This window comes from Ursus arctos, unplaced genomic scaffold (assembly GCF_023065955.2).
Source record: "Ursus arctos isolate Adak ecotype North America unplaced genomic scaffold, UrsArc2.0 scaffold_1, whole genome shotgun sequence".
Taxonomy (NCBI): Eukaryota; Metazoa; Chordata; class Mammalia; order Carnivora; family Ursidae; genus Ursus; species Ursus arctos.
The window spans coordinates 58914225-58939651 of NW_026622763.1; positions in this window are offsets into that span (position 1 = coordinate 58914225).

Below are 25427 nucleotides of genomic sequence, written 5' to 3' on the forward strand. Positions count from 1 at the left end.
ATTATTAATTTAAAAAAATAGAAGATCTGCTGTCCAGGGAACATGAATTCTTTGTGATGGGAGGTCTAATATACACCCTCAAAGTACATTGCGTAGTAAAGCCTGAAGCTGGCAGAGCCTGATTACAGAGCCCTGAGAAATAGGAGGCAGTGTAAGGGGCAGCAGTGCAAGCCCTACTCCACATTTTGGGTGCTTCTGCTAAATTCACTCCCTAGCTTTCAGTATTTACATGTGTAACCTGTATACTTTGTGCCTAGAGATGAGGCTGAGTGCTCCCTGTAAATCTTGTAGAAAAGAGGCAGATGGGGGTGGATTTTGAGAAAGGGAATTTACATTGGACGTGGACATTGATTTTTGTCTTAAGTCTAATTTCTGTTCTTTTTTTTCTCATCAACGTAGTCCCTAAAACTAGCCATTACACCTGTTTGTGTCCACTTTTTTTAAATAAAGATTTTATTTATTTATTTATTTATTTGGGGGGGGGGCATGAGCTGGGAGAGGCGCACAGGGAGAGGGACAAGCAGAATCTGTGCTGAGCACAGAGCCTGATGCGGGGCTCAACAGGGGGGTTGATCCCATGACCCCAAGATCATAACCTGAGCCAAAATCAAGAGTCGGACACTCAACAAACTTAGCCACCCAGACACCCCTGTGTCCGTTTTTAAATTTTGTCTTTCAATCGGTACCAATAAGGCAATTGTTTAAGATGTGGGCTCTAAAGAAGGAGGAGGAAAAAGGAGGAGGGAGAGGTGGAGGAGGATAAAGGAGGAAAAGGTGAAGGAAAAGAAGGAGAAGAAAGAGAAGGAAGGAGGGAGGGAAGGGAAAATTTCAAATATCGAAGTTTGTCCAGTTCAAAGGATCCATCATCTGGTATTGACAAGTTGGATCTTATTTTAATCTCAATACCAAGTCAAACCAGTAAGCCTTTTTATGGCTTAACCAAGGATGCAAGAGTCATCTCCAAAGGAGAATGCAAAGTTGCAGCCCTCACAAGATCCAGAAATGTCAATCTCAGAGTTAGCCTAAGAAAGCAAACGTCTTCCTTTCACAGGCAGTAAGAATGGTACACGTGAATGGTATCTCTGGTTTCCCATGAGAACATGAGATGCTTCCAGTTACAGACCTGTTACTCCGTGACACTGAATTGGTACTACTAGACTGGGACTTTTCTAGCACTAACAAGCCAATGAAGGTTAAGATGAAAAAAGTGTCGTACGGACCAAGACCCCTTATGCCAATTCCCCTGAGAGCTGGCACAGCTGGACAAAGAGAACACTGTTTATTGGATCCACAGTCTGTTTAGCTGTCCATCAGCTGTGTATCTATACGTGCATCCTCCAGTTGACAGAGACTAAGGAGAATATTCTCACTGGTCTCAAAACCAAGTTCTCAAGACATAGAACAAGATGAAAGAGACAAAAAGAAAACAATGGCTGTCTCTAGGAGGAAAGGGATCAACAGGAAACAAAAGTACTCATGACAAATTTCTTACCAAAGCCACTATACCCATTCAACTAGTTCACCCAAATATTTCTTCCTGCTAACCTAAATTTAGACAAAGAAAAGGACTAATCACTCTTGCTTCCATTAGACTCTGTAGGCAGAGATCAAGGACTGATAGGATGAGAATTCTTACCTTCTGCTGGCTTTTTGTCAGAGGTCCCAAGATCTCTCGCCTGCCATGGCTCTGAAGGGAGCAGTGTCCAACCCATGAAGGTCCCATCTGGGTCACCAAAATAGGGGCAGAAAAATTTCCTCTTCCTTTCTTCTAGGTTCTTTGGCTAGTCTAATAATTAAATTGATATAAGACCAACAAGAGAAAAACAAACAGAAGTTTAAGAACATGTCTACCTCTTGCTTACATGGGAGAGACCCAGGAAAACTGAGTAAGTCTCTAAAATGGCTGAAGCCATCGCCTTAAATACTGTCTTCAGCTAAAGACAGAGGATATCTGGGATGGGGAGTCCCTTATGGAAGGTTGCTGGGAAAAACACAGCAAACAAAGATAACTTTGTTTCACAGATTTAAGTCATTGCCTTCTCCATTGATAAGAGTTTCCAGAGATTGAGTTATCCCCCTTTTCCTGGTAGAGGGAGGGGAACATCCTTACAAATGGAGATTTCCCTTATTAATATAAAATCTGTTACAAAAGGATAACTTCTCAGTTTTTAGAGCTTTTTCTTTTCTTCTTAATGTCTGCTGCTTCCTTGAAAAAAATAACTAGCATAAAATACACGCCAAAGAGGCAAATTTGGGGGTTGCCAACTCTGCTCCCCTTCACTGTCGAGATTAAAGTTTGCGACTTTTTAACATATACAGTGTTGGCGCTATTCTTTGTTTCCCTGAACATCCGCAGCTCTACTTGTGACAGGCTGTCAACATGTCTCTGGAAAGACAGGTTAGCTCCTTCGAGACAATCAGCGATGCAATTCTCAGTGATGTGCTACAGCCCGCCAGAGTGCCCCTTACAGTTCCCGTGTGCAGTGATGTGATGGCTGAACTATTTGTTGCGCTCTGCCATAAGATAGCATTAGCAGATGTAATGGGAACAGATCACTCATTTGTGGAAATATTTATGGTAGTGCTTTCAAAGGAACATTCAATCCACAGTTGCAACTGATGAAGCATGTAGCAAGGACTGTTTCTAAAACCATGTGGGCTAAAATGTCATCCTACAAGGCAGTTAAAATTTGTTAACTTAATATGTGTCTGACCAGAGATTAGAAAACACTAGCTGTCATATTTGAGCAGATTCAGTGCATGTGCATTTTCAGTAAAATAGAAGTAAGTACTCATCTTCTGTTGAAAAGGCCAGGTTAAATTGCTTTAATTGAAGAGGAAGGCTTCCCTATCACATCTTTCATGCTGCCCAGCAAGGAACCATTTCGTATCCCAAATGCACCTTCTTTTACCTGACAAAGCTTTTTTAACAGTGTAGATATTGTTTTCTGAGCGGTACTTAAAATCACACTTCACAGCTTTTGAATGCAGCACATTGAAATGTGAAACTGAACCAGTCTTACTCTCTTAGGCGGCTGATAAATTTTCTATCAAAATGAGAAAAGCCATAAAAGATGAATTAATTTAACAGATGCACATAAGTGTGATGTTGGCCACACACAATAGCTTTCATCACTGGTAGGCAGCATTGCATTCTTTTGCTGAGCCCCTCACTGTGCTCTAATTATTGAATGTCTTTTAGTCCAAAAGCTCCCTAAAGCAGGTCATAAAATATTATGCCCAGTCAATGGATGCTGGCAAATCTTTGTCAAAATTTGCCAAAGGTATTGAGAAATCCCTGAAAGGATAGGGAGAGAAGGCTAAATGCATTCAACTAAAAGCTTAGGCATACCACAGAGATATAACTTTTGGACACTTTTTAATACTTTCATTACTTTGGGCTACTTAGAGCAGTAATAATTTACTAAATAGGAGCAATTTAATAGAGAATCCAGAAATGTAAAAGAATTATTGCATCTCTGAAAAAAGTACATAGCATTCGCTCTGAAAAGACGAGACCCAGCATTTCCAATAAAGTTGATTTACTACTTAATGCACATCTGAAACAGCATGGTGTTGGTTCAGAGAGCAGTTTGTAGCAATTTGATTTACACTAATCAAATGAAATGGTGCATTTTCCTGACACATAAATGAAGTACACATTTTAAAAAATTACTTAAGAAAATAGCTATTCAAAATGTTTAGTCATCATGATGGCAGCTAGTGGACGTTTCACACTTACATTAAATTGATGTTTAGTTGTCTCTAAAGATACATCTTTGTAATCATCTATCTTGTAAGTATGTTTTAAGAGAGAAAGTTCATCCTTCTAATTTTATTTAACTTTATATCAAAAATATGTTTAAAATATGGAAGAGACATGGAAGGTAGAATGAGAAACTCCAGTCAAAAAGGAGTTCTAAAAGGAGAGAAAATATGATATAAGAATTGCTGCCATTAAATGTTTTTCTTAAGAGATGGGTTGAGTGTTTGTGTGAGGGCAGGAATTCTATAAGGTTTGCATTCCCCACTTAGCTACTGAGCACCTGCTTTATGCCAGGCACCATGTTAGGCGCTTGATATACAAAACTGTATACAATGTGGACCTTTTATTTAACAAACCCAAGTTTGTTATTGGAGATAACTTGGTATTATGGAATCCACCTAAGAGGGCATCCAGACAAGATCTGGCAGGCTAAAGAGATCTCTCAAAGCTTGAGATGAGCCGAGCAGAATACATACTTAGTTATTTTTCAGGTAAGTAGTAGTGTGTTTCTCTTTGGGAACAAGGGGCAACGAGCCTGGAGGTATCCCAGGCACAAAATGTGGCTCGTACAAAAGCATAGGTCTGTGAGTGGATATGAAGATGTCACACCAGGAAGAAATCACAGGCTTTGCCAAAGAACCCAAGACTAATTCTGAGGGTTCTAAGGTGCTAGAGGAGGCTTTCAAGCCACTCATTGACATGGTCGGTCATATTTGTTTTTTAGGAAGAGGAGTGAGGAAGAATTGAGATGGGTAAAAACAAATGGAAGCAGGGAAGTATATCTAGAAGGCTGTTGAGTAAAGGTGAGAACCTGAGCTAAATCATTCACAGGAGGACAGAGATTTGCTAGGTACCAAAGTGGTGGAATCAAATTCAACTCAAGACAAATTCTATGTGGGAGATGAATGAGAGAGAAGACAAAAGTACAAAATCCAGTTTGGCTCTCACTCTTCACAGATGACATGATATTCTATGTAGAAAACCCAAAAGACTCCACCCAAAAATTGCTAGAACTGATACAGGAATTCAGCAAAGCTGCAGGATATAAAATCAATTCACAGAATTCAGTTGCATTTCTGTACACTAACAGTGAGGCAGAAGAAAGAGAAAACAAGGAAATGATCTCGTTTATAATTGCACCAAAAACATAAGATACCTAGGGGGGCACCTGGGTGGCTCAGTCATTAAGAGTCTGCCTTTGGCACAGGGCATGATCCCAGAGTCCTGGGATCGAGCCCGCATCGGGCTCCCTGCTGTGCTGGGAGCCTGCTTCTTCCTCTCCCACTCCCCCTGCTTGTGTTCCCTCTCTCACTGGCTGTCTCTCTCTGTCAAATAAATAAATTTTTAAAAAAATCTTAAAAAAAACCCATAAGATACCTAGGAATAAACCTAACCACAGAGATAAAGGATCTGTGCTCTGGAAACTATAGATCATTTATGAAAGAAATTGAGGAAGACACAAAGAAATGGAAAAACATTCTATGCTCATGGATGAAGAAAAAATAAAATGTCTATGCTACCCAAAGCAATCTGCTCCTTCATTGCAATCCCTATCAGAATACCATCAGCATTTTTCATAGAGCTGAAACAAACAATCCTAAAATTTGTATGGAACCGGAAAAGACCCCAAATAGCCAAAGGAATGTTGAAAAAGAAAACCAAAGCTGGAGGCATCACAATTCCGAACTTTAAGCTGTATTACAAAGCTGTGATCATCAAGACAATATGGCCTAACACAAAAACAGACACATAGATAAATGGAACAGAATAGAAAACCCAGAAATGGACCCTTAACTGTGTGGTCAACTAATCTGCAACAAAGCAGGAAAGAATATCCAATGGAAAAAAAGATACTCTCTTCAACAAATGGTGTTGAGAAAATTGGACAGCTACATGCAGAAGAATGAAACTGGACCATTTTCTTAACACCATACACAAAAATAAACTCAAAATGGATGAAACACCTAAATGTGAGACAAGAATCCATCAAAATCCTAGGAGAAAACACAGGCAGCAACCTCTTTGACCTTAGCCACAGCAACTTCTTGCTAGACATGTCTCCAAAGGCAAGAGAAGCAAAAGCAAAAATGCACTATTGGGACTTCATCAAGATAAAACACTTTTGCACAACAAAGGAAACTCAACAAAACTAGAAGGCAACTGGCAAAATGGGAGAAGATATTTGCAAATGTCTTATCAGATAAAGGACTAGTATTCGAAATCTATAAAGAACTTATCAAACTCAACACCCAAAAAACAATCCAATCAAGAAATGGACAAAAGACATGAACAGACATGTCTCCAAAGATATACAAATGGCCAGCAGACACATGAAAAAATGCTCAACATCACTCAGCATCAGGGAAATATAAATCAAAACCACAATGAGATACTACCTCACACCAGTCGGAACGGCTACAATTAAGTCAGGAAACGACAGAGGGTGAGGATGCGGAGAAAGGGGACCCTCTTGCACTGTTGGTGGGAATGCAAGCTGGTGCAGCCGCTCTGGTAAACAGTATGGAGGTTCCTCAAAAAGTTAAAAATAGAGGTACCCTACAATCCAGCAATTGCACTACTAGGTATCTACCCAAGGGATACAAACATATTGATTCAAAGGGGCATATGCACCCCAATGTTTATAGCAGCAATGTCCACAAGAGCCAAACTATGAAAAGAGCCCAGATGTCCATCGACAGATGAATGGATAAAGAAGATATGGTATATCTTGGAATATTACTCAGCCATCAAAAGAATGAAATCTTGCCATTTACAATGACATGGATGGAACTAGAGGGTATTATGTTAACTGAAATAAGTCATTTGGAGAAAGACAAATACCATATGATTTCACTCATATGTGGAACTTAAGAGACAAAACAGATGAACATAGGGGATGGGAAGGAAAAATAAAATGAGATGAAAATTGAGAAGGAGGCAAGTCATAAGAGATGCTGAACTCTAGGAAACCACCTGAGGGTTGCTGGAGGGGAGGTTGGTGGGGCCATGGGGTAATCCCTATCATCAGGGATGATAGGAGGAATAAATATTATCTACATAAGGTGCTTAGTTTAGTGCCTGGCACATAGAATGTGCTCCATAAATAGCCATATTAGTGTTGGGAGCTGGGAAAGGCCATTTAGTTTCTAGGAACTGTGCTGTGTAGGGTTTAGGATGAACTGCTTCTACTCTGTGCGGAGTGAAGAGAAGCAGGGATGTCCAGGAAGAGCCAGACAGAGAGCTGGAGGCAGCATTCTTTGCTTGGGTTGAAGAAGGAAGGGTGGTGGCACCTTAGGGTGCCATGGGCAAGTCTTTGGGGCTGGTAGGATAAGCACAGAGCATGTCCGTGAGCAGGGGAAGATGTAGAGAAATAATCAGAGGTTTGCATTTTGAATGGGGGACCAAGGATGACTGAAATGTGAGGCAGAGCAAGAGGTTCTGACCCCCGTGGTGCCACATCAGGTTGCTTGACTGTATCCCAGGCTGATGTGGCAATCCTAAAGGAGCGAGTGCTTGACAGAGGAGCTGGAATTCATGAGCAGAGCCCATAGGTCAGACATAGCGGTATCCATAGGAAGGTGGTGTCTGCAGGTTAAACCAGGACAAATGGGGATAACATAAAGGAAGAGGAACACAGCATGTTCATTAACCTGTGTCTTCCTTTGGTTCTGTTGTGCATAATAATCATACTAGGCTTATGTGACAGCGTATGACTTGAGAGTAAATAGCCTGTAATTACAAGTAAATATGGACAGAGCTCCTACAATTGCAAAATCAATTGTGTGCTGCAATTCCTTGAAAACACCACTAGAGGAGCGCCTGGGTGGCTTAGTCAGTTAGGCACTGGACTCTTGATTTCGACTCAGGTCATGATCTTAGGGTTGTGAGATCGATCCCACTTTGGGTTCCGCGCTGGCTCCACGATGAACGTGGAGCCTACTTAAGATTCTCCCTCCCTCTCTGGCCCTCCCCTCTCCATCTCTAAAAAAGAAAACCAACCAAACAAAAAACACCACTAGAGAAATTTGAACACAGAAAAAGAGGTACAGGGGAGAATATAATTCCTACCATTAGAATATAAGTCCAAGCCAATGAAATAAGATCCAAGCCAATAAATAAGCCCCACTTGCTGCCTCAGAGGGCTGCAGCGAAATGATGATTGAGCAAGCATTTATTTTGCACCTACTATGTGCTGGGAACTTTACTTACATTGTTGCATCTATGAAATGTCTTCAGATAGGAAACACAGCAGGAAGAAAAGGTGAAGCCCTGCAGCTTCTTCAAGGCAGTGACAATTCAAGGGTATTTCTCCCTTGTCCTTTCTCCCTCTGTCCACTGTGACAGCCTGCTATTCCAGCCCCCCAGGCCTCTCGACAGCTCCCCCCTCCACATGTTGTATTCCTCTGAAGTGACAAATTGTAGAAATAAGGGAAGGCAGAAGGAGAAAGGCTAAAATAAGGTTTCAGAGAGAAAAAAAGGGAGACAAGAAAGGAAAAAGTAAAAGAAAAATGAAGACCCAGGAGTGACCAAAAAAAATTACATAGAAAATAAGAAAAAGACCGTGTTTGAAAACGAGGCTTTTGCTTGTGAGGATACATATTTCTACACCTAACATGCATACTCAACTTCATGACAAAATAGCATGCGATCTAGTCACGTGGGGGAAGGGAATTTGCAGGTATTGTCCCAAAGCCATTATGGAAAACATGACCGACCGTCAGAGGCCTTCTAGTGCTTCCCCTGTTCCCGGTAATCTTTTGAGTCAGAGCAGGTGGAAACAATGTTTAATATTTCTAAAACTATGTGGGTGAAGAGAGCTAGGTTCTGGTTTCAGAACCGAAATCACAAGCTCTGTGCGTTTAATTGTGGCGAACATGAAAGGTTTTTATTAGGTAGGTGTTTATAAAGAAAAATTTAAATAAGCATTAGGGGATTTTAAACCCCTGATGAGGTAGTTACCTGCTGCATTATTTAGAACACTTGGGACTCAAACTGCTGCCCTTTTGTGTGCCAAGCTGCCACTGACTGATGTAAGGGCCTCAGAATTTCTCCCTGAGGAGGTATAATCAATGAAAATCTTTTACCAACACTAGTCCCTGCTAGACATCTAAGGGACAAGTCTTCACAAATCATATTAACTCACTAGCACAATAACAGTAACACTCATTGTAAGTTGCTAAATTTTGCAAATTAATGAGTGACAAGATGATGGCATAGGTCAGTAATACATATTATGCTTAATTTTCATTAAGTGTTTGATTTGCATGTCACACCTCTGCCTGTCTGAAAAAAAAGGTGATGAGCGTAGAGGCACCAAACATCATTAGCCCTCCATGATTGTATTACATTTTTGCATAAAATGAAAAGGAACTTTCTGATGTTTTATAATTACTGAAGTGTATTAGCAAAATTTTATTATGCAATTAAAACATTAGCTACAACAAATATAAATATGTTCATGTGTTCTTAATTAGAGCACTTTAATAATTACTGTTCACTTGTGTATAAGTAGTTTACATACGGTTAGAAGCACTTAAATTAATATAAAAGTGGGATTTCAAATTTTTAAATCTGCTTTTTCTATAAATGGAAATGATTTTATGATGGAAATGTATAGTCAAAGGGGTAAAACCGACACTGAACAGAAATATAACCTAGTGCCTCTAAGTGCCCTGACCCTGGGTTCGAATCCTAGCTCTGCCACCATTACACCTGCAACGTTACTTTGCCACTCTGCACCTCAGTTTTCATATTAGTAAAATAAAAATGCCAATTATAATTAAAACACTTCCTAGACTTGTTGTAAAGATTAAATGCACTGATATATCATGGCATTTAGAATGGCACCTGACACGTAATTAGCGCTGCATGAGTGAGTGTGATTAATATCATTATTATTGCTTGATTGTCAGAGGAGCTATTATTCTAAATTATCAAGATAGGGGTCTTTAATAAGCTTTCTCGAAGGATCTCAAAGAACACTTTAGGTAGGCAAAGCAAGCAATCAACAGGACATTTTTTTTTCTCTTAGAGATGCAAAGTAGAAGCCTGCTGAATCACCTGCCAGGCCAGCACTAAAGTTGCAGATGGCGTAATGAAACAATAGTTAAGAGTATAAGCTGGAGTCTGCTGAGGAAGGAAAACTCTTCAGAAGTCCTCCACCCCTTCCACACTCTTCCTCTGGAAGGGGAGCCGATGGGTTAGAGTTGAGGAATCTAATGAGGCCATCTTCATGGGGAATGGGAAAATGGGGCCATTGTGCATTGGGTTCCTCACCAAGCACAAGGAAGTGCCTTGACCTGAGCCTGTTTTCTTAAAGCAAAACCAAAACTTGCACTCTCTTCTTCAGTCCTTCCTGTAGCCAACCAGAGTATGGTAAAAAGACTGCTTCAGGCTTTCAGGTAAGGAGAAAAAACTCCTTTGGGCTAGGTGTTCCAGCTCTGCTTACCAGAGCATTCCTTGGACTTTGGGGCAGGAGCCCAACTAACAGTGAAGTGAGAATCTGCTTCCTTGGGTTATCATTCCTTGCTTGTATCTCTGTCCCAGTTGGCTGTTGTCTGGGGTAGGATTTGAACATTCCTGGGTCCTTTCACCAAATTCCGTCTAAAAACATCCCAATCCCAACACAGTCTCTGACATCATCTAATGGGGAAACTAAGGCCCTGGAGAAAAAGTAACATGCCCAAGATCACATAGGAAGTAGTTGGTGGTAGCGCTGTGGCTTGAAGTTAAGTTTCTTGATTCCCAGACTGTTATTTAAAAATTGGGTATAATAGTTATAATAATATGGACATAATACAAAAAACTCCTAACATCTGGAAATACAATGTTTCAAGTGCACAAGCATACAATCTGCTTTTGTATAGAACTGAGGTCTTAGCCATGCTTTATTCTTTCCAGAGTCCTTCTCAGAAAAGCCTCATTTTCCTAGCCAGATTCCCACTTAGGCAATTACATCCTGCTCATATAAACTGTTTTTATATCTCAATTGGACAGAGCACACTTCCATCTAATTTATCTTGCTCCCCTAATTGGCTTTGCAGGATTGCTGTGTGAGCTTTGAATTGCTGCACTTCCTCTCTGCATTCAGGATGTCCTTAGGGAGCCATTATGTAAATTACTTTTTTCAGTGTGCTAAATGGTGCCCTAGTGCCCTGAAAGAGTTAATTCACCTCAGAGAGGTGAGCAGTTATTCACCCAAGAAGCAGGACTGTTACTGACCCAAAGTGGGCCTTAACAATCTGGGCATATGGCCAATTAGCCACATGCTGGCTCAGTAGATGTTCAGTGGGTAGGTGCCCAACCATTGTTCATGCCCCACTGGAAATGACTTAACCATGGGGAACACATGAGTTGTTCAACTGAATCCCAAGTCTCCCTAGGAGTAGAAGTTAGAAGTAGTTTTGCCTAAGAACACCTATTTAGATTACTGCCTGACTTCTAGGGGGGCAATCTATTTTTGTTCACAGATGGTCCTAGAATTCCTGAATATACAGGTTGGTTTTGCAGTAGCCCTTCCCAGACAGGATATCATATTCCCCAATGGAGCATCTCAGGGGTTCCAACTGAAGGAAAAAATAATTATAGGGGGTATTCCATCTACTAGGACTGCTCAATAGAAATATAAGGTGAATCACATATATAATTTTATGTTTTCTGGTATCCATATTAAGAAAAGTAAAAAAAAAAAGGTAAAATTAATTTTAATTATATATTCTATTTAACCCATTGTATCCAAAATATTGTCATTTTAACAGGTAGTTAATATTAAAATATTATTGAGATATTTTATATTCTTGGTGTTTGTATGAAGTCTTTGAAATATGGTGTGTATTTTACAGTTAAAGCCCATCTCATTTTGGTACTAGCCATATTTCTGGTGGTCAGAAACCACATGTGGCTAGTGACTGTCATATTGGGCAGCAGAGCTCTAAAAGTTGTCTGAGTTGGTCTAGACTTAAAAGAAGGTCATATCTTCCCTTCTTCCCACCTGTTTGTTTTGTTTTGCTGCCAGGCAAATTCAAATCCCATGAGCTTGCTCAATTCTTTTTAAGTTTGGTCCAGCATCTTCAGAATGTTCTGGAGACTTGGCCAGTTTTGTTTTGCTTGTTTTTAATGAACATTTGCATTATAGGACATTTGTATGCTTTTTATGCCCCAGAATCTTAATGCCTGAAATAAAAACTAGACTGGAAAATGATGGAAATAGAGCTATATAGCCCTTCCAGAAACTTTAAGAGGAAGAGAATCAATTTCTTTTTTTCCTGGAAGTAAAGAGGAGGTGAGAAATACTGGGGAAAATTAACTAAAATGAAGGCTGCAGTTCCATAAAACATTAAGAGTCTACTATAAGCTAGGCCCTTACAGCACAAAGATGAGCAAACCATAATCATAGTAATTGAAAAGCTTGTAGTTTAGTGGAGGCGACCATCCCAAGAGTGATTTGATATGATATAAAGAAGTGATCAATGAAGGTAAGAACAGTCTCAATTTGAGCAGATTGTATGGTGTTTCACCTAACCTGGGATACAAAGACACCTTCCTGGAGAAACAGGAGTAAAACTTGAATGCCCCAAACGAGAATAACCAGAAGTAACAGGAGCACACCTTGAGACCTAAAGCTTATAAATCATGTTATGAGCTCAGCCTTTTTTCTGTGATGGGAAACCACTGGGAGTTTCTTTCTGTTTTTGCTGTTTTTTTTTTTTTTCTTAAAGATTTTATTTATTTATTTATTTGAGAGAGAGAGAACAAGTGGTGGGGAGGGACAAAGGGGGAGAGAGAGAGAAGCAGACTCCCCACTGAACAGGAAGCCCGACCCTGGGATCATGACCTGAGCCAAAGACAGATGCTTAAATGACTGAGCCATACAGGTGCCCCTCCACTGGGAGTTTCTAAAGAATCACCCTATTAGGTTTTAGATGGATCAGATGGATGACTCTGATTGCCTATGGAGAATGGATTCAAAGGGTAGAAGAGGGGGCCTAGTAGGTGGAGCACTGGAATAGAAGAAAGAAGACAAAGTAGGGGGCTGTTATAAGAAGGCAGGGCACTGACCAAGAAACTGACCAAGGGGGAGTCATGATAGACATACGTGAGGTAAAATCAGTAGGTCTGGGTGATTGGCTAGGTCCAGGAGATAACATTGAAAGCAATTAAGCAGAGATTACAGACAGAAAGTCAATTTAGAGGTCAAGATGGTGAGTTCTGTTTTTGAAGAGCCTGAATGTGTCTTGCCTCTGCAACATCCCCTGGACTTTGCCAACAAGCAGTTCCTCACACAGGTTTGATGCTCACATTTATAGGTAGTAAATAACACCTGTTATTTACAGATCGTTTAATGAGGTCAAGGACTTTACATTTGTAACTTTAGTAATGGCCAGAATGAACTTATGAGACATAAATTATTATGATAAATTTTACAGGTGTGGAAGATCAAGTATGTGTTAACAGGAGCCAGGATTGAAACTCTAGGTTCTCTGAGTCTGTAACCTCAGATTGTACTCAGAATTTTATCTTGTGTTGTCTAGTTATAATATCGTGGAATAAAATTCATAAGTGAAGATGATATCACCCAAGATGAAGATGAAAAGAGAGCACTTATAATAAATCTAAAAGTACCTCACTTTTCACAAACATTTAAATATATGAAAATAATGTATTTGCTTACAAATTTACTGTTTAGTTTAAAGAGTTAAAAGAACCGATTGTTCATATATTATAAATTTATCAGTTAAATACATTTTCCTTCTAATAATTTTTAGTTATAAAGAAAGATAAAATTGTGAATATTATTTCATTTAAAATATGATATCCTTTTTGTAACAAATCATTCTATAGTCTAATATTTACAATATCTAGAATCTCTTTGGTTTTGCTAATATATGAAGAAGCCAAATTTTAAGAACAAAAGAAACTGATAATACTCAACTAAAAAAGTAAAATGAGACAATTTAAGAGTTCATAACTTCAATAATGTTAAGCAGTCACAGAAGACTGTCAGTCAGGAAACAAGCTTCTATCTGCTACCTGCCACCAACCCCTCACCCACCTCCCACCACTCTTGTCCTTTCAGTAGAAAGAAAATAAATTATTATAAACAATTACTTTAATGTAACTTTCCCATGGGATGATTATCTATATCTATTTATTTTCATTTTCCGACTGTCACTATCAGCTTTTTGCTCAGTGTCTCACTTGGTTTTGGATTCTGAAACCCATTACTTTACAGAGCTCAGGGTCCCTACTCTACCTTCTCAGCCTCCGTTTCTATTTTCTGCCCTAGGATTCTGTTTAGCTACTGTTATATGGTTGCTATCTAGATAAACAGCGAGCTATCCCTTAGGACCTCAACCCTGTCACCCACCTTCCGGATCATTGATTATCACCTCCTTACGCTAATACTACCCTCACCCATTTTAGATGGTCTGGCTAGGACCCATTTGACATGACCTTTGGATGTTGTAATTGGATGACTCTCAAGGTCCAGTTCAGTCTGATTAGCTTCTGAGAAGTGTTCTTACGTATTTCTAGCTTCTCTCTTTTGGCACCAGCCTGCAGTGGAATTCCCAACATAGCTCTTGGTAGAAAATGTTCATACTTCTATTATAATTGATTTTGGTATGTAGGGACCATAATCACACAGTGGTGTATCTGTTAATATAAAAGCTTCCTTTTTGCAGGCATTTCAGAAAGTATTTTTTAAGAGGTAAATTCCAGATGACAAAATAAATGAAGCTTTTCTATTTGCTCAAAAGTCATAAAGAAAAGAAAAAAAGGGGGGGGTTCAAAAAAGTGAAATGACCTTAGCAATTCACAGCCAGAATCTCTCCTAAAATTCAACCAAGTTACAATTAAGTGCAAGACTGATAACTACAAGAGGAATGATTGGTTTAATCAGCTAAGCCTTATTTGACACAACTATCAAGGCTCAATCTGGCTCTTTCTCTCTTCCTTTCAGTTGTGCCAAATAGTTCCCTCAATAACTCATATCTAGTCTTACGCAGATTTGGAGCCTTTCTTTTGATGAGGATGGTCAGGTAGCTGCCCAAGTGACATTTTCCGAAAGAGCCCAGATCTAACTAAAATCATCTTGTATGCCAGCTTTCCATTGCGTCTGCAACCACCATTAAGTAGTATTGGGAACAAAAACCTATGACTTAGCAAGAGAGCTGTGATGCATTTGCATCAGTAACTACCTTTGTTTACTCCATTATAACGTACTATCCCCATAACCAGAAGTGGAGCCTTTCATTTATTTTTAGAATTAACAAATATTTATACATTATTACCCATTCTCTAGGCACTACGAAGGCACTGACAAAACCCAAGAGAATATGACAACATAGTATCTGCCCTCAATGAGTCTAATTTTCTTGTATACTGATGAGAGGGAGAAGTACTGGATGGTGTGTCTGTCAAGCTAGGTTATAGTACAGAAAAATATATCTCCCAAAGTTACTGGCTTCTGAAAACAACAGTTTATCTTTCATTTTCGCTTCATGCCTTTTGCAATTGAGCTGGGGCTCTGCTCCACATGTCTTCACTCTGGGATTCAGGTTAATAGAGTAATCACTATCTCAAATATTACTGGTCACTAGAGTCTGGCCAAAAAGCACTCTAGAGAGTATTGCATTAGTAATTCAATGCCTTGGCCTGGAAGAGATACTTCTTGCTTCTACTCCCAACCTAATAACCAGAACTAGTCATGTGAACTTACTTAACCACAAGGAGACAGATAATGCCTGGGAGGCAGAGAGCTGGAATATCAGAAAAGCTTTAATGACTTCCGAGACATGCAAATTCTGAAGTTGAGGAGGAGACAGGTCTGGGCTTTCAGTGTGGTGCACTTCCAAGGCCCCCTTGGAGCTCTGGGCATCCAAGATGAAGCCTGAAAGTGCAAGGCACTGGAAAGGGGGATAAAAGAGCAGAAAAAGAAGGAATTCTACTTATTGATCACATAGTCTGTCTCAGTCACTTTAATTTCATTATATCATTTAAACATTTAAATTTAAGGGAGTGAGGAGGAAAACAAAACGTTTAGCCATGAACAGAAGCTAGAGATACTCTAAAGGTAAACTCGGCTCACTGAGCTGTTATTTTTTTTTAAAGATTGATTTATTTAGTTAACAGAAAGAGAGAGAGTGCGAGGGGTGGGGGAAGGGCAAAGGGAGAGAGAGAGAATCATAAGCAAACTCCCCACTGAATGAGGAGCCCAGCTCAGGGCTTTATCCCAGGACCCTGAGATCATGACCTGAGCTGAAATCAAGAGTCAGATGCTTAACCGACTGAGCCACCCAGGTGCTCCTGAACTATCTGATTTAACAACGTGGTTCCAGATACAACATGGTACTTACAAACTGAGAGCTGTGACAATTAATACCTTCTCCAAGGTTCACCTGAATGGATATACCCAAGATCTGAGGAGAAACTATAAAGACATAAGTCATTTTGGAAATACCTAGAAGAACAAAGATTACTCTGTTTTCACACCTGCAGCTTTAATTTAAACCGTATCAGTACTTTGTGTGACTCTGTAAGGCTTGCCTCCAGCCTTCTTACAGATCTCAGTGTTCTTCCTACCTACTCTATATGAAATATTGAAAAAAAGAGTCATACAGCTTGGAATGAGACCAGCAAGAGCTCTTAAGTTCCTTCGTTCGTTCGTTCTTTCTTTTCTTTCTTTCTTTTTTTTTTTTTCTTTCTTTCTTTCTTTCTTTCTTTCTTTCTTTCTTTCTTTCTTCCTTCTTTCACTTACTTTCTTCTATACTTGGATTCCTATATTGCTTCTTTCCTGAGTCTTTTTTTTTCAAGACTTTATTTGAGAGAGAGAGCAAGTGCGCAGGAGCAAGCATGAGTGGCAGAGGGACAGGGAGAAGTAGACTCTCCATTGAGCAGGGAGCCCAACGTGGGCCTGGACTTGGGGACTCTGGGATCATCACCGGAGCTGAAGGCAGATGCTTAACAGACTGAGCCACCCAGACACCCCTCCTTAAGTCTTTTTGATATTTCCTTCTCACTAAAGCATTCTGCTCATGCTTCTTCTGATATTGAAAGGATAAAGCACTTGTGAGTTTCAGCTTATAGTAATAGCTCTCTTTATTTGGTGTGTGTAGTTTTTTTTTAACTTTTCTTAAGCTCTTTTATATGTATTGCCTTATTGTATTTTAGAATTAAAGAATGCAGTAAAAAGTTAAAAGATATGGAAGATGTTATAAGGTGAATACGATCTGGAGTAAAGAATTGTTATGCTAATATGCAGGTAGCTCTAAACATTTGGAAACCTTTCTCTAAGTGAAGATCTAAATTTCAGCCCAGTTGTTTTGGAGCGAATATTAAAAACACAGACCAGCAAATTGGACAATTTTACATTGTCACAGTAGTAACACATTGAAAACAAATAAGACTATATCATAGGATCCCTAAAATGAAATGAATACTTTGGAAGATAGAACTGGTCAGAATGCTGTAAAATTTACATTTTTAAAGAAATTTGGGGGGTGACAGATAATGACAGTTGATACTTGATTATCAGAGATAGTCTTGGAGGGTAGGTAGAAATAAAGTAGGTTACAGATAACCTTCACTACCTCAAAGTAGACAAGCCAGTTTACCAATCAAACATTGGAGAAAGAACAGCTAGCATCTGGGGAGATCTCATTTTCCAGTGAGGCTAAACAATTAAGTAATTATGAAATTGGGAGTTGAAGGACAGCTCTCCTAGGTGCAGGAGCTAAGGAGCCAAACTTTGGGTAGGGCTGTTAATAGAGTAGAACAAGTGTGATTGCATGACTCCAGATCTGGAATCCTGTCCTCCAACCCCTGGGAAACTGATAATCAGGACTCATGCCCCAGGGCTTTATTATATGCCTCTGTAGGGAACTGATCTAATCCCAAATCTTTGCTGTACCCTAACCACCTCCATCTGGAAACAGGCTAATCCACAAACCCATTACTCCATAAACTACTTAATCCACCCTCAGATAAACTGGAAGTATTAATGATGTGTGCCCCATGTGTGTGCTCATTCTAATAATAATTTTTTTTAAAAAGGAGCAGTTTTCTATAATTGAAGGCCTAGAAATTCTATATAGGATATAATAAAGAACATTTCTTGGTCCTCATCTTTTAATCCAAATGTAAGAATTCAAGTAAGTATTGACAAGCATTCCTACTAACTGATTTATATACTCCCAAAGTTGAAAACTTTTAAGCCTTGTGAAACTAGTGATTATATCCCATATAAACAGAAATTTACTTTTCAATGGATATTTTATCATTATCATTAATTGACTCAAATAACATGTTGAGAACCTTCTGTACATCAAGCCAAAAAGCATCCACTAGTAAAGAATGTAGTGGGTTATGGCTTTGTAATAAGAAACTTATATTCTTTTTTTTTCTTACTTTTAAACTTTTTATTTTGAACTCATTTTAGACTTACAGAACAGGTGTAAGAGTAATGTAAACATTTTATATAACTATAGTACAAGTACCAAAAACCAGAAAATCAGCTTTGGTACAATCATATTAACTGTACCTTTTTGAATTTTGCCAGTTTTTAAATGAATATCCTTTTTGTGTGTCTGTTCCAATATCCTATCCAGGATCTCATATTGCATTTACTTCATTATTACTATTATTATCATTATCATTATTACTACTATTATTTTCACTTGTTTACAAGTATCCAAATTAAAAAAAAAAAAACAAGCAATGTGAACAATGACAAAGGAGAGCTGGACCTTTTTTTTTTAAATGGATAAATTTGACATGTAGTATTGTATAAATTTAAGGTGTACAGAGTGTTACTTTGATAAGTTGTAATATAGTTGCTGTTATAATGGCATTTAGCACATTACATACTTACAATATGATTGTCTATATTCAATATACTATACATTAGATTTCGGTGGCTTATTTAGTACTTGTTACAAATTTCTACCCTTAAATACCATCGATCTTATTCCCTCACCCCCCATTCCCTGGAAACCACCATTTTACTCTGTTTTATTTCGTTCTGTTTTGTTCACAGGTTTGACTTTTTTTAGATTCCACATATACACGATATCATACAGTACTTATCTTTCTCTGACCTATCTCACTATAATGCCCGGGGCCCATTTAGGTGTCACAAATGGCAAGATATCCTCCTTTATTGTGGCTGAATAACATCCCACTGTGTATATACTCTACATAATACCCATAAGTAGAATTGCTGGATCATATGGTAGATCTATTTTGAATTTTTGGTGGAACCTTCATACTGTTTTCCATAGTGATTGGATTAATTTACATTCCCAGCAACTATAAGGATTTCCTTTTTATCACATCTTTGCCAGCACCTGTTGTCTCTTGTCTTCTTGATGATAGCCATTCTAACAGGTATGAGATGATAGTTCATTTTGATTTTTATTTGCATTTCCCTTATGATTAAGGATGTTGAGCATTTTCTCATGTGCCTGTTGGCCATTTTGATGTCTTCTTTAGAAAAATGTCTATTTTGTTCTTCTGTCCATTTTTAATTTTTTTAATTTTTTAAGAAGATTTTATTTATTTATTTGACAGAGAGGGAGGGAGAGAAAGAGCACAAGCAGGGGAAGTGGCAGGCAGAGGGACAGGGAGAAACAGACTCCTCACCAAGCAAAGAGCCTGATGCAGGGCTCGATCCCAGGATCCTGGAATCATGACCCAGGCCAAAGGCAGATGCCTAACTGACTAAGCCACCCAGGCACCCATTTCTGCCCATTTTTTAATCATCATTTTTTGTCATTAAGTTATATAAGTTCTTTATATATTTTGAATATTAACCCCTTATCCAGTATATGGTTTGGAAAAATTTTCTCCCATTCCATAGGCTATTTTTTTAGTTTTCTTAATTGTTTCTTTTGTTATACAGAAGCCTTTGAGTTTGATGTAGTCCTGTTTGTTAATTTTTGCTTTTGATGTCATGTCCAAAAAAGTCATTGCTAAGACCAAATCAGTGAGTGCCTTCCCTACATTTTCTTCTAGGAGTTTTATGGTATTAGGTCTTATGTTCAAGTCTTTACTCTATTTGAAGTTAATTTTTGTGACTGGTATGAGATAGGAGTCTGATTTCATTGTTGTACATGGGTTTTTCCGGTTTTCCCAACACAATTAGTTGAAGAGCCTATCCTTTCCCCATTGGGTGTTTTTTGGCTCTCTTATCCAGGATTAATTGACCATATATGCTGGGATTTAATTCTGAGGTCTCTATTCTGTTTTATTAGTCTATGCATCTATTTTTGTGCCAGTACCATGCTGTTTTTATTACTATGGCTTTTGTAGTATAGTTTGAAATCCAGAAAGGTGATACCTCCAGCTTGGTTCTTTTTTCTCAGGATTGCTTACCTATTCAGGGTCTTTGTAGTTCTACACAAATGTTACAGTTGAAGAAACCTATATTCTTAATTCTAAGTATTTAGGACATTATAGCCAAAAGCTGACAGTACAACACAAAGCATGTACTGGACAAATAAGACTTAAAATTAAAAAAAAAAAAAGTTAAAGCACTACAGGAGTAATGAATCAAAGGTTTATTTTCTGAAACAAGGAACATGTTGTAAAAACAGATTTTATAATAAAGGGAAATTCAATCAGTATGTCAAAATTTTAATATTACTGAAAGAGCTTTCCTGTTTATGATGAAGCAGTGAACTAGTTAGTAATATTAGCCCATACTTTTCAATTTCCTTTGCAACCTGGCCCTTCTCTCCTCTTATCTAACTCAAGATATCCCCCTTGGGATATCCTAACCTAGAATGTGGGTTGACAAAAACTATGGCCTATGAGTCAAATCCATACCTCAAACAAGGAATGTCCTTTAAATTTTTTAAAGATTATACAAAATAAAGACTATATATCAGAGGCTGTATATGATTCACAGAGTCTAAAATATTTATCAGCTTGCCCATTACAGACAAAATGCACTGACTCTATGTCTAGGGTATTCCTAGACTCCTCCATCTTCTCTACTCCTCAAATCCAAGTTAGTGTCTAGTATCTGCCACAAATCTTCTTTTCTCCATTTCTCTTGCTAGCTGTCCTAGTTTATGAATCCATCGCCTCTTGCCTAATGCGGTTCTCAGACTCTAATCTCCCCTTCCCCAACAATTCACTAGAATGTCTCCAGCAAAAGTCTTTTAAAGAACAAAAGTCAGATGTGCCTGGGTGGTGCCGTTGGTTGAGCGTCCAACTCTTGGTTTCAGCTCAGCTCTGATTTCAGGGTTGTGAGATCAAGCCAGACATTGGGCTCTACACTCTGCTTGGAGTCTGCTTGGGACTCTTTCTCCCTATTCCTCTGCCCCTCCCCCCCCATGCTCACTCACTGTCTCTCTCTTTCTTTCTCTCTCTCTAGGATAAATAAATAAATCTGAAAAAAAAAATCAAAGTCACCACATCTTTCTTAGTAAATCTTTTCTTGACATCCCAAGACCATCACATCATATGTGCTTGCTTCTCCTAGTCCCTGCTCTTCTGCAGATGTCTATACCACACACTTCACTTTGCAAGGGGTTTATTTGCAGGTTAGCTTTCCCACTGTCCTGGGAGTTCCTTGAGGGTAGATACAGACATAACATATGTCACACAAAAGATGCACCAAAGACGAAGTGAGAGAATGAGTTTAATACAGTGTTTTCTGAGTGTAGATTTTAATAGGGTAGAAAAAGTTTCTAGGACCCTGGATATCCTTGGAAGAGAAGAGGAGATAGGTATGAGCTATCAAGAAAATGTTTGGCAAAGAACAGTAAGACTAGGAGAACTAAAACCAACTTCTCATCTGCTTTTCATGCTAATGTCTCCTTTCATGAATGCATTTGAATACATAAAATTTTTTAAATGTTTAAATTATTCACAAGACTAAGCTGTGTACTTTGTGTTTTCCCAGTTATTTTCATTTTATAAAGTTGGCATATGTGTGAATATAGAACTGAAAATTGACAGAATGCGTGCATTTTTTGTGTGTGTAGAGAACAAAGATTAAAGGAAGGCAGGAGGACAGAAGGAAAATAGGAGAGCTTACTATTAGCTGCCTTCCCTGCTTCTAATTTCTTTCCCCTAGGCTCCAGAGATAAGGCAATCTCCTTGCCTACTTGGCATCCCTTTTTATTAGTCAGGGTAGACTATGCCATGCTGCAGTAAAAATTCACTCCGAAATCCCTTGGCCTTAACATAACTAAAGCTTATTCTTCACCTATGTTACATGCTTAGTTTTGGTCAACATGGGGCTCTCCTCCACATGGTCAGTCAGGACTCCAGGCTGATGGCAGCTCCACCAACCAAACCTGTATCATCTGGGATATGTGGTCTTGTTTTTTGTTTTGTTTTGTTTTTTAGGAGAAAAAAAGTTTATAAATATCTAATACCAACCTCTTCTATGCTTCTTTCCATTGTTCAGAGTCACATGACTAGCTGAGAATTGTAGTCTTTCATGTAGTAGGAATGAGAAAAGAACAGATGTTTGTAAGCATTAGTAGTATTTACCACACTCTTTCACATGATCTAGTAATCTGGAGTAAGACAAAACTATCCAAGTTATAGTATAGAATTAGAACTTCTGTTTATTTAGTTTCGGAGATGTCCTACTCAGCAGCTAATGATGTTACACGTTTGGCCAGCAAGCCAATAAGCTCTTGTTTGGGTTCCAGTCCCATCTTCTTTGCACCTTCAGTTTATGTTGATATTTTTTTTTTCTAAACACCCCACTAGCTAGTCAAGAAGAGTGCAAATATTTACTCCTGGAACAGGCACCTTCCCTGATCAGCTAAGAAATAGTTCTCTATTTGTTCCCCACTTCTCCCAATTTCCCTGGGATAAATGGAATTAGAATAGCCCAGAAATTAGAAATTAGAGTAATAGCCCAGGACCCTGAATACTTTTATGTATGTGATAAGGACTGAGATGGTAGATAGGGTAGAAATGGACTATTGTGAACTAGGCAACCATGAGATATATCTCTGCACTTCCTCATTAGTATGAGAACGATTATATCACCACTTCACATCCCAGAGATTTTATGTTAACCTTCTTGGAGACTTTCTTTTCCTTTCTTGGCTGTCTTGGATGTTCATTTTAGCATGCTCCTACCTACAAATGTTTAGACGGAGAAGACCATGTGTTGTGAATTTGCATGGACTTCTCAATCTTGAAGGACTGAATTAGAAAGACTTTATTTGTATCATTGATTTTCTGTGTCCTGCCAGATATCTGGAAATCTAAAAAGTGGAAATCTAAAAAGTGGAATGAATATATGTTGTGTAAGAGATTACCATAGTTTAGATAAGCCTATGTTGAAAGCATATATACATGCAATTTATTGATCAGACGGACTCAAGTTACTGTTTCTCCTTAGAATTGTAAGGTCAATCCAGTACTTGCCTGGGGCCAGACTTCTGGTTAATCATGCCTTCTAGAGAGAAAGAAACCAAAGGACCTTACCAGCTTTAAAAAGGGAAAAATAAGAAAACAAGTGCATAGACTCTTAGCAACACAACCTTAATTCTGGAAAAAAAATAAAGTCTTCCTGCCCCCTGAGGGGAAGAAGATCTTATCTGAGTTAAGAGCATAACGTACTCCCAAGCAGCCCAAGTGATAGCCACCAAACTAATCTATGCATAGACATTTCTCTTCTGCTTGCTATATTTGGTTATAGATCTTTTTCTTCTCTCCCATGTGTCTGCAGATGGACTTGAGGTTATGTCCTATTTGTGAAAGTCTCCCCAATAACTCCCCTCTGCCACTCCTTGAAAGGTCTACCGAAGAGATAATAGGGTGCCTCCTGTGTACATGTAGTTTGACCCTCACTGTGTCAGCTTGCACAGTTATCTGCCAGAAATCTCAGTTAATTGCTAATGTTTACAATTCAGAAGATTTCATACAAAATTCAGGATGGCTCGTTCCTCTGGTAAAACTAGAACCCCTCTGCAACTTTTGGCTGGAGCTAAGTAGCAGCTGCTCCTTTTAAAAGAGGCAAGAGTCCCCAAATGCTCTAGTCTCCCTATTCCCCGTTGTCTTGTTAACAATGAGGCTGGCCATTTAATATCAGATTTGCCTTGATTTTTTCCATGGACTTCTAGCCTGTTTTAATTAATCATATTTTCCCTGGCTCCTTTAGACATTTGAATTTATACCTCTAGCTAGTAGGATCAAGTTTCAGTCAAAGCATCAGGGTTGGTGTATTCTTGGATGTATTTTACATGTCCTAGAAGGCCAAGATCCAGGTATCAGCTTAAAGGAGAGAAATCTAGGCGACATTTACCTTGCCTCAAACCTAAGCAAAAAGAATTCTGACAGCCCGCGTATGGCCCAGCCCAATATGTGAAGGTGTGCAGGAGTGTGGAATTAAGACCTGGCTAGTGAGCATTTGGTAAAAGAGTTGCATGTATATTATCTGATTTGTTATGTCCTTTGGTGGCATGTAACAAAAGTAAACATAACCCAAAATAGTGTAACCAAAAAGGGAATCTGTTGGCTCTGTAATTGAAAAGTATAGGAGTTAATCTGGGTTTAGGAATAGCTACACAAGGGGCTCAGATGACACCACCCATTTGAGACTTTTGTCTCTATCTTGGCTCTGCATCCTCTGACTTCATTCCCAGATAACCATCCTGCCTTATGGTCATAAGATGGCTGACAACATTCCCAGTACTACATCCTTTCAGGTCTATATCCAACAGGGGAGAGTACTTATATCTGTCCTAGTATTTAAGCAAAAGTCTAAACACATCACATTATCCCTGATTGGGATAGATGGGTCCCAGTCTCTGTAGCCAGGGCAATAACAGTCAGGCACTAGTGACAGGTCAGATATTCCACCAGAAGTAAAAATGGGGGTTGGGTGGGGAGGGGGAGGGGAGGGAGGGTGTAGTCCCCCAGATGGAAATTGGGCTATGGTTACCAGAAGAAGACTGAATGAATGATGGATAGCATCAGGATCTGAAATCAGCTATAACTGAGCAACCTTTTAAATAGCAAATTCTCACTGCCCAGATACTCTGATTCATGAGGTGTGGAGCTAGGCCCAGGAATCTTCTTATTTAACAAGATCCCCAGGGAATCTGATGTAAGAAGTTATTAATTCAAACTTTGTGAAACACTTTGAGACTGCAGTATCTTATTACAACTAAAAATAAATTCATTATTATATGCCAGGAACTGTCTTAAGTATTTTACAGGCATTATTTCAAATTATCCTTAAACAACTCAATGAAGTAGGTAACATGATTATCCTTATTTTTGAGTGAGGAAATGAAGCTTGAGAAGTTTAATAATTTTCCAGTGACACATAGATAATTAGTGGCAGAGTCAGGATTCAAACCCAGAACTGTCTGACTCTAAAGTTAATGTTGTTATTACATTACTCTGTTATAATATCTGTATTCCTTCAGATTTCTAGGCTTGCCATAGACTGAAGGATGATTTATGAATCAGTTTGATCTTGCTGTTCTTTGACATAAAGAACAGACAACTTACCTATACCCATCAGCGTGAGTCACTATGTTAAGCAAAGTGATATCAAACAGTGCATTGTTTCTACACTGCTATATACTATATGTGACCTTAGGCAGTTGTATCAGCCCTCTGAACCTCAGTTTCCTTTTCGGTAAAGAATTACTTATTTCACTTCATAAGACTGACCTAG